The sequence below is a fragment of the Zootoca vivipara genome, chromosome 8 (genome assembly GCF_963506605.1).
Source record: "Zootoca vivipara chromosome 8, rZooViv1.1, whole genome shotgun sequence".
NCBI classification, from domain to species: Eukaryota; Metazoa; Chordata; class Lepidosauria; order Squamata; family Lacertidae; genus Zootoca; species Zootoca vivipara.
In genome coordinates, this window is record NC_083283.1 from 40918241 (window position 1) to 40928169 (window position 9929).

The window sequence follows — 9929 nt, forward strand, 5'->3', positions numbered from 1 at the left end:
CTTGTCTTTAGACTTCCATCACATGAACAAACATGGAAGATTGTGGACATGTGGGACTAGTTCTGTGGTATTATTGCCGTTAAACAGTTCTGCCTAAATGTGTAAAAGGTGAAACTGTCATTGGAAAATCATGATACAGTCTTGAAGTCACTTTTTTAGAGCTTGCATTCGCAACAGATCTGGGATTTGAAGTTCAGCTCAAACTTGATCAAATTTCTGTCTGTAATGTAGGAGGAAGGGAAAATAATTCTGCCAAGAGGCCACTTCCTTTCAGGGTCTGTCTGCTGGCAATGGGTGGGGCCAGAGCCTAAAGTAGGTCAGTTCACCTCTTTTCTCTCTGACACCCTCTTGTCTTTCTATCTCTTGCTCCCAGCAAGAGCAAGCTGTCAACAGAGGAGCAGATCGCTCTTGGCAGAGGTCCTCATCTGCTTCTGATGCTAGGACTATGTTCTACCAAAACTATAGTCGATTTTAGAAGCCCCAGAGGAACATTGCATCTGCTAACAACCAGCAGCCTCTCCTTTCATTTTAACCTCTTGCAGGCCTTTGCTGTCAGCCATGCTGATATTCTCTGATGGCTAGTTTTTACACCTGCCAGTGGATTTTTTTTTTTTTTGCTGTACATCTACAACTAAACATATAGCAGAGTGGAATTGATGTTTCCTTCTGAAACACCACACATTTCAATCAGCCATGAGAATACAAACCTCCAAGAAAAGTTTCAGATTTGACCTCCTCAGTGCTGAAAGGCCAATTTTCTTTGATTGTCCAATTTCCATCCTTCCTACAGAGAGTTTCTCTCACAATTAGAAGTAGAGCTTCCTTCCTCCTAAAATGAAATGCCCATGCTCAAATGTACAAAGTGAAAATGACAACCTAAGTCTGCCAAGTTGCTCAACAGAGAGTGGAGACATTACATGCCATTCCTGAAGCTGACCATTGTACATCTCTTTTATAGCTAGGGTGGCAGAAGCAGGGTATGCAACATTTCCATAGAAAGGTAATTTTGGCCACAGTGCCAAATATCATTTTAGCTGCGTAAATTGTGCACTGGAAGCACTTTACCTCACGTTTTCTTCCCATGATATTTTAAAAGGAACCCTTTTGCATTTTTTTCTTAGAGCTCTGCAAAACATAATATGCACTGGATCATATGAAATTTGATGATAAATATATATTGGACTGCTTGCTGCTCTATGCAGAACTCAGAGACATGCCCTTTTATCTGTGGAACAGGTCACATTTGTTGCCTGGGCAGCCCAGGACATGCATACACATTGCCCAGGCTTGCATCCCGGGGAGGCCACTTTGGTGCTGCTAACACAGAATTTCAGCTTAGCCCCTTGAGGCACACTCCATTGTTTCTTGAGACAGACAGATGCCAACAACAAGGTCAAGTGGTGTGACTGTAAGAAGGCTAAATCCTCAGTAGTGTATAATTAATGTCACATAACTAGAAAAAGCAGGAAGCAGAAAGGATCTCATGGGTCATCATACCTAACTCCCCAACCCCTGGAACCAGGAATCATTGTCAGAAGATACCCAAGCTCATCTCCAGTGATAGGCGGCACTGTACATACACCCAGAATTGAAGTTTCCTACATCGAGGAATTCATGGGTTAAATGCTTGTTTAACCTGCTCTTAGACAACTCATTGCAAACGAAAACCGTTCCTAAAAAATAACTCTCCAGACTTTGCATGTTTGAATACTCCGGCTGCCTCACAACAAATGTCTGTTTTGTGAGGATCTTCCAGAAAAGGGCCTTTTCCATTCCGGTGCCCATCAGATGGAATGCTCTCTGTACAGTACTGAGATAAGGCTGGCACCCCAGGTGAAGTGTTTCCACCATAAAATTAAAATGTATCCATTTAACTAGGCTTTCTAAAGTCTGCTAGTGCTGGTTCCTATTGTCTTTGGTTACTGTGATATTGTTACTAAGATTTGTTGAAATATGCTGTGTGGGAACCTCTTTGGTATTTTCTGGAAAATTCAGAGCGGTAGAAAAGTGCTTTTAATAAGAAATAATAAAAACATGCAAGAAATCAATTCCCCTCTTGGAAAATCCATAGGTCATTGGGTTTATTTATACCTGTACACATTCACCACCCCTTTGCGTGATTTCGGGTTTTAAAAGTGGTCTTTCATTGAAGGAGAAAGAAAAAGATTGTTCCAATTTGCACGAGCATATTTGTTTTGTAACTAAGGTCATGGATTTGAAATCTTCCAATGCCAAATACCAAATACCAAAAATCTGGACCTCCACAATCTGTTGTCAGGAGTGAGGCAGCAGTAAATCACAGAGTAGGTAAAGTTAACTCTTTATTAGAAAAAAAGGATCTGCAAAGGAGTGCCAGACCTAATGAAGTATTGCCCTTATAGGCAGTTATGGAGACATCAGTGCCCTCCACTCCCAGGGTTTTCCCAAGCAATCTGAGACTGCCTGTGTGCCTGTCTCTGCTCCTCCAGCTTCATGCTTTTCTGGGTCCTTGGAGACCAGGGAGGAGAGGAGCTTATTGCAGCAGGAGGGGGAGACCCCCGTGCTTCCTGCCACCCTCACCCCACTGTCTTGCTTCTGCTTCTGGACTTCTCTCTGCCACAGACTCTCCTTTCCCACCAAACCTTGTTACCTCTTCAACTTCTAACACCTCCTCCCCCCAGTCTTCTTTCTCTGACAACTCATCATTGTCCCACCACCAATCCCTGGGCTCTGAGCCTTCTTCCCTTGGGGGTTCCCCAGCTGGTTCCTCCCACCATTTCCTCTGCATCCAACCAGTCAATGACATTTGTTGATGAATTGCAAATTGCTTTGGGGGCATCTGGCTTTAAATTTGTGGTGCTAGATTCATAGTCTTTGCTGGATTTCAGATTTTGGTGAATAACTATCACCACACTGAGCTAAAACAGGCCACCCAACAGTGGCTGAATATATTCAGGAGACAGCAGTTGTGTCACATTAGTACATCTAAAGATTGTGCAAACAGCAACAGTATACATAATGAATATCTGCGTCAAATGTTGACATCAAATGTGTCTTGCTGGAATTAATGGCAACCAAAGACATTTTCTATAATTGGTGTGGTGAAAACAGTCTGGTATGTTTAAGTAGCATATGTCACAAAATTATCTTCTACTCTTATCAGCTACTTCTCCATGGTAAAGGTAAAGTACCCCTGGATGGTTAAGTCCAGTCAAAGGCGACTATGGGGTTGCGATGTTCATCTCTCTTTTCAGGCCAAGGGAGCCGGTGTTTGTCCGCAGACAGCTTTCCAGCTCATGTGGCCAGCATGACTAAACTGCTTCTGGCACAACGGCACATGGTGATGGAAACCAGTGCGCACGGAAACGCTGTTTACTTTCCCACCACAGCGGTACCTATTTATCTACTTGCACTGCTTTTGAACTGCTAGGTTGGCAGGACCTGGGACAGAGCAACTGGAATTCACCCTGTCGTGGGGATTCGAACCACCAACCTTTTGATCGGCAAGCCCAAGCTCAGTGGTTCAGACCACAGTGCCATCTGCATCTCCCAAAGGTAGGGCTCGCCCGCGATTTGAACCCGAGACCTCTCGCACCCTAAGTGAGAATCATACCCCTAGACCAACGAGCCATGCATAGGAGCTGGGCTGGGATTGAGGAGCTGTAGCCAAATACACTTTATTGTGCACCATTTCTTCTTAGCTGGTGGGTGTCCCCCTTGAGAACAATTATCTGGCAGAGTGCAGAGCAGCCTTTAGGCTGTTATAAACATTTATGAAGACAGTAAAGAGCCAGGTATGGCACTCTAACTGTTCCAGTGCTGTTGCGAATTATATCAGCATATAATCTGGGTTTGTATTTAATAAAGTTTTTCAGTGACACACATAGGTTTCTGTCTCATGGTAAGCTTTGTATATTTTATAAGAGTAATTTACAAGTGATAATGAATAGGAGTCAAAGTTTCCCTTGGTGTCACCCACAGGAATAAATCAAGGTTTTCAGAGCAACTACATTCTCTATGTCAGGCTTTCCCTCCTTATTAGAATGTGCTTTGTCTCTGAATTTGTTGGGCAAGCCCCCCAGAGTGTCAGGAGACAAAGCACAATGAGTCTTCAGGCTAATTGCCTCAGTCTTAGCACAGTTCATATTTGTTTGATTTTTTATGAAATTTATTACCTACTTTTCACTACCAAAGTGAGATACTATGTCACTAAAATATAATCACATTATCAATAAAACATATAAGCATAAATAAAGTCAGAATATGCATTCAGAAATGTGGTGACCAAAGGCCTGTGTGAATAGTTAAGACTTCAATTGTTAGCTCAAATACTTTTGCGCTTTTGTGACATCTGTATCTGGGAGTGGGGGGGGAATTGCATAATCTGTTTTTAATCAGGTTTTATAGTCTGATAAAAGAAGCTACAAAGCAGCTATTTGGTAAGCTATTTGGTAAGGATGTGTAAAATGAAATGCATGAAATCATAAATCCCTGAAGAGCTGATCAGCAGAAGTCCAGCCCGTTTGCTGGAATATAAGTGATCTTCCTCTGATTTAGGCCGAGGAATCATGCACACAGCTTTGATTTGCTTTCATGGGTGTATAACCTCAAACTGGATTTACCAGGGTTGATCAGGATGATCAGTGAATGTCTACTCCAACTACACTAACAGCCTTTGCAAAATAGTCCCAACAATCCCCAATGAGAAACCAAAGTGGGCACAGGCTGTGTGAGGCAGAGCTGCGAAGATGGAGCTGAGGTGGCAGGCAGGATAGAGGCAAGGTCAAGGATGTGTGGATGCACTGTAGTGGCTCTGCTGGTGCACCCACACAAAAACAGCACTGATATCCTACTTCCCCATCCAGGTAAGCTGCAGCCACATCAGTGTGGGGAGAGTAGCTCCACAGAGCCACCCCAACTCATGGATTCCTACTACTTTCATATTTAATTAAGGAAGGCGGTAGCCTGTCAGTGGAGAGAATAATTGTAATAAATAAATAGCTGTATAACTATTTACACGATCTTTTAAAAGGTGAAATGCAAAGCAAAAGGTTCACAAGTGGAGGGGGTGGTCTTATTGTTGTTATCCCCTTTTAAGGCTAGATGAGTGTTATTAATCACTTTTTTAATGTCCAAAGCTCTTACTTGCATCATTTCAGAAATAAGTGCTACAACTAAGTGCCACAATCGTCCTCATAATGCAGATAAGCAGCTGGGGCTGAGACTATGTCTTAAAATGTGAGCGTTTGGAGAACTATGAAGCAATAAGAAACAATATCTGGTCTGCAAATGTTTTTGTGGGGGTGGGGGTGGGGCGCAGAGAAATTGATATTAGTGGAACAAAAATTAAGAAAATGGCTGAGAGCCTTAAGTCTAGCTGCTGCTAGACTTAGAGATGGTGTAAACTGGTGTCGTTCCACTTCAGTTAATGGTGTTTGGCTGGCTCAAACCAGCTGAACATCTGTCTTCATCACACTGAAATGGCAAAGTCTACAATTACCATGGGATTTCAAAAACATTCTCCTCTCACACCTGTTGAAAAATAAGGAAACCCTCCACTGCATCTCTTATCTTTTGAAACTTTTGACATGACAGCCAGTGAACTCACAAAGCTGTCAGCTAAACCCACAAATGGTTTAATGGCAGGTACATAACAGTCCGTTAACTGAGGTTTGTCTGGGATGCTGGCAGGTGTTTACATGAAATTTTGGCCTGCTTGTCATAACATACAGGACAGCCGGCACCTGGCAACCTCCTCCTGAACATATTATTTAATTGCTCTGAGCCAGCAGCTGTTAACCTTGCTAAGTAAACAACAGCTTCTGCACCTGCTTGAACAAACCCTGACCTCACTCTCTACCAAACAGGTGACAGCCAGGTAACTCTGCTTCCCTGCCCTAGCACACAATGGCCTCAGGGATTAGTAGGAGTCTATCAGCATTGATTTGTCCTTTCTCTGCTATGATTTCCCCTGCCTCTCTCTTGAGAGAAGCCTATTCAGGCAAGAGGAGTAAAAACACCACTAATTAGAATTCTGCATTATGGCCAATTCCACCTGCTATTTTACACACACACACACACACACACACACACACACACACACACACACAGGCTGAAATGGTAATAAGGACAGAAACAATAGTTAGCTGCAAATCTTCATGAGGATCCTTGCTTATTTTTATTATCACTATTAGCATTTATATCCCACCTATTTCTCCAAGGAGCTCAAGGTGGCATACATTGTGTCGTCCCAGCCCATTTAATCCCCAAGAGAACCTTGTTGGGCTAAGAGGCAGTGACTGGTCATCCAGTGAGGTTAATGGCTGAGTGGAGATTCAAACCCTGGTCTCTCAGCTCCTAGTCCTACTACACCACACTAGCTCACAGTGTAGAAATTAGAAATGTTGCCAGAAAGATATTATTACATAAAAGCAAAGCAAGTGAAAGCCTTGGATTTTAGACAGCATAAGTTAAATTGGCACTGAAGTCAACAAAACAAGAAACACTCACTTGCATCAGATTAACATCTCCTCCTAAAAAATTTACTGCATTAGCATTGCGTTGAGAACCACCTTGTGAAATTTCAGAGCCACATAAAGGCATCTGAGCTTTGCTGACAATAAAACTGTGATTCCTTCAGAATATTAGAAATGTCAGATTAAGCCAAACTTGCCCAGTGCCTGAAAACTGATCCTTCAAAGGGTGCAAAAATCTGCAGTAGACGCAATAAGAAAAAGGTTATCTGCTAGACAGATACATGCTAATCCCTACTTGCTACCGGTAGCTCCTGGTTGAATGATATATACTGTAAAACAAACTTGTAACATTAAGCATTACAGAAAATGTAGGAGTTATATTATTTGAAATATTATTGTTTTACCTATTCCTTCTTACAGTTTGTTTAATCCTTAGCAACTCTATATGTAACAGGAGACGAGTGTGAAATATTCTGAGTAAGACATACCTATAAAAACACAATCCAATACTCTGGTGGATATTATTTGTTCTTTATCATGGAGTATGTTAAACAAGTGGGAGAGTGATCCAGCTAGTGGCAATATATAGTTAGAAGCAGGCAATGCTATGTGAAAATTTGTCCTGCATTTTCACAGAAGTTTTATTCCTTGTTAAAAGAGCTTTTAGTGTTTCTGTTTCATTCTCAGGGGGCATTTCTTTAGAATGTTGGTGGGTGCAGGGTTTTAAACCTGCCTTATTGTCGTGAGCAGTGCTATTTTTCTAGAAAAAGAGGTGCCAGAACTCAACACCTCCCTTGTTCTCTTAGCGCTCACCTGAGAGGTGCCGGAACTGAGTTCATGTGAGTTCCCTCTGTGTATAACTGAAATAACAGTATATTCTTCTCCAACTCACTTCTGCTATCACTCTCCTCCCCTTCTTCTGCTGTTTCTGTAGGCTAAACCTTCCTCACATAACCAGCATGCTTGAAACTTATTAGTGCATGAAAGGGTTAATACCAAAGAGTCAGCTGTTCTACTAGGTTAGCCTATGTCACTTCCCCTCACTTTGGGAGGAAATAGGCAACCAAGCACCTGTTCCCTCAGTCCACAAGTGTGAGGATCCCTGAGCTGCTCCCTCCAGCCACATAGCCTTAACCACACCTCTTTTGTTTCAGACAAGAATGAAGTCTGAAACTAGCATTTTCCTATACTAATAGTTTAGGAGCTTTTACCATACTGCAACCATGCAACCTTTTACTGTCTGCACATCTTTTCTGACTGCTGTATGGAAGAGCACCCGAACCTGACCTCTGAAGAGTTTGTAAGTAAGCCATTTTTATAACTTACCAAACATGTGGCCTATCTGTGTGCTGGGGGCGAGTTGGAAACTTTGGAAGGAGATTCTAAAGTGGGATACTTGGGAATTTACTGGAAAAGGCATTTTGTAAAGCCAATTTCCCCATGCCTTTCTTTGTTGCATGTTTTGCCATATTAAATCCCCGCTAAGATTCTCTCACTGAAGAGTCGCTGCCTCAAATCTGGATCTTCGCTTCCAGGAATTTTTTCCCAACAGTTTACCACGTTGAATTTTCAATTGCAACCTGTTTAAGATAGGAACTGTTAAGCACTTCCTCTTTAAGTAGCAAGTCCACAAGTCCTCTGGCCAGCAGGCCACATGAGAAGAACAGAAGAAAATGATTTCACTTTGGGATGCAAAGCCTGAGTGGAAGGTTAGATATGCTACTCTGCAAAAAAGCTGGAGTGATTCTTATCCAGAGAACCAGTAATCAGGACTTTGTTTCAGTCAAGTTGTTTGTGCTGCTCTTAGAAGTCAAAGATAGCTCTAGTTTGCATCTGTTTTAATTTATGCTGTGAAACGCCTTGGGTCCTACACTGGGAGAAAGGTTGGATAGCAAATAAATAATGAATCTGATGAGTCCTGTTGTTTGCATGCCGAGGCACCAAGATATCCCCCCAATAACTCACACCAAACACGTAATTTTAGTTTAAGGTTTTTGGCATTAAATTTGGCCACAACTTTATTAAAATACAAATAATAATGTGAGTGGTTGCTTAGGCATTGGTTCCCCAGCCATCTGTCCCCCGCCTGGGACAGATCTGACTCCCTCTAGCCTAGTAGGGGAGCCAGTAAATAAGCACCCCCTGAGAGAGGACGGGGCAGGGGGCACACACCCTTCTTGTTGTCCTCTCCCCAGATGCTCCCCGAGGCTCATGTGCGGCCTGACCCCTAGCGGGGTTAAACAGACAAACATGTGGAGCCCCAGGATTCCTTTAACGGAATACTTCTATATGGCAGCAGCAATCAATGAGGGTCAGGCCCAGCCAAAATCCATACCCCTCGTCCATTTTATTTGAACCAATGCCTAACCACAACCTTACAAGTTGTGACTAATTGCAGCGTAGTAGGCAAAAACCACCTGGCACCAGCCAATCAGCCAAGTGGCAAAATTCCTACTAGGCCCCTGAATACAGGCGACCTCATGACAGGCGCCGCAAGGTCAGTGCAATGGGCCTAAACATAGCGGAGGGCGGGCGGGAGATTCAATGCGAGCAGCAAAGAGGTGGCACAAACTGCTCAGTATGCATATATATTGCCAGGGCTTCTGAAGAAGCCCTTCCTGAAGAAGTGTGCATGCACACGAAAGCTCATACCAAAATAAAAACTTAGTTGGTCTTTAAGGTGCTACTGAAGGAATTTTTTTCTATATTGCCAGGGCTGTCAATCAAGCAATTGCAACATGCTAAATTCCCCAGCAACAACCATTCCCTCCAATCAGATACCAGATGTCATCCAAACTGACCCACCCAACCAGGCTCTGGGATATCTTGTTAGCCCTTCCGCAACCCATGTTCTATCCTATGGACAGAACCTGCTTTCTCACATACAAAAGGAACCTGTGCTATTGGAACATGCACATTGGTATAATTATCAGCATAAACATAGTAAGCAACTTAGTATTATTATAGTGTTGCACACCACCTGAGCCTACAATGGATAGGCTCACAGCATTAACACCCAAACAGAAATCAGGCATGACTCTCTTTCTGGCTTTCCAGCCTGCAGCTTTTCTTCTATCTTCTAGTAGTTTATACACCTCAACTCTGGCCTTTGTCTTTATTTTTTTTTTTTTGAACATACTTTTTATTAATTTTACAAAATACAAAAAAGCAAAAAAAAAAGGTACATACTTAAACCCCTTTTCCACCTCCTTCCTACCCACCCACATGGGTCCTCCCCTGCCACAGAAGTATCCCATGTATGTGAACAGTCAGAGATGGTCCATTTTATGCTTGGGTTTCTGTCCTCCCCCCCTCCCCTGACCCCAAAGCCCCCCCCTGCCACCAGGGAGCTCCAGCAAACCAGGGCAGTACGCAGGAGGACATCCATCCAACCATCTATTGTCATACCAAAAAAAAAAAAAAAAAAAAGAGAGAAAAATAGAAATAGGAAAAAAGGGGGGAAAAAAAAGAAAG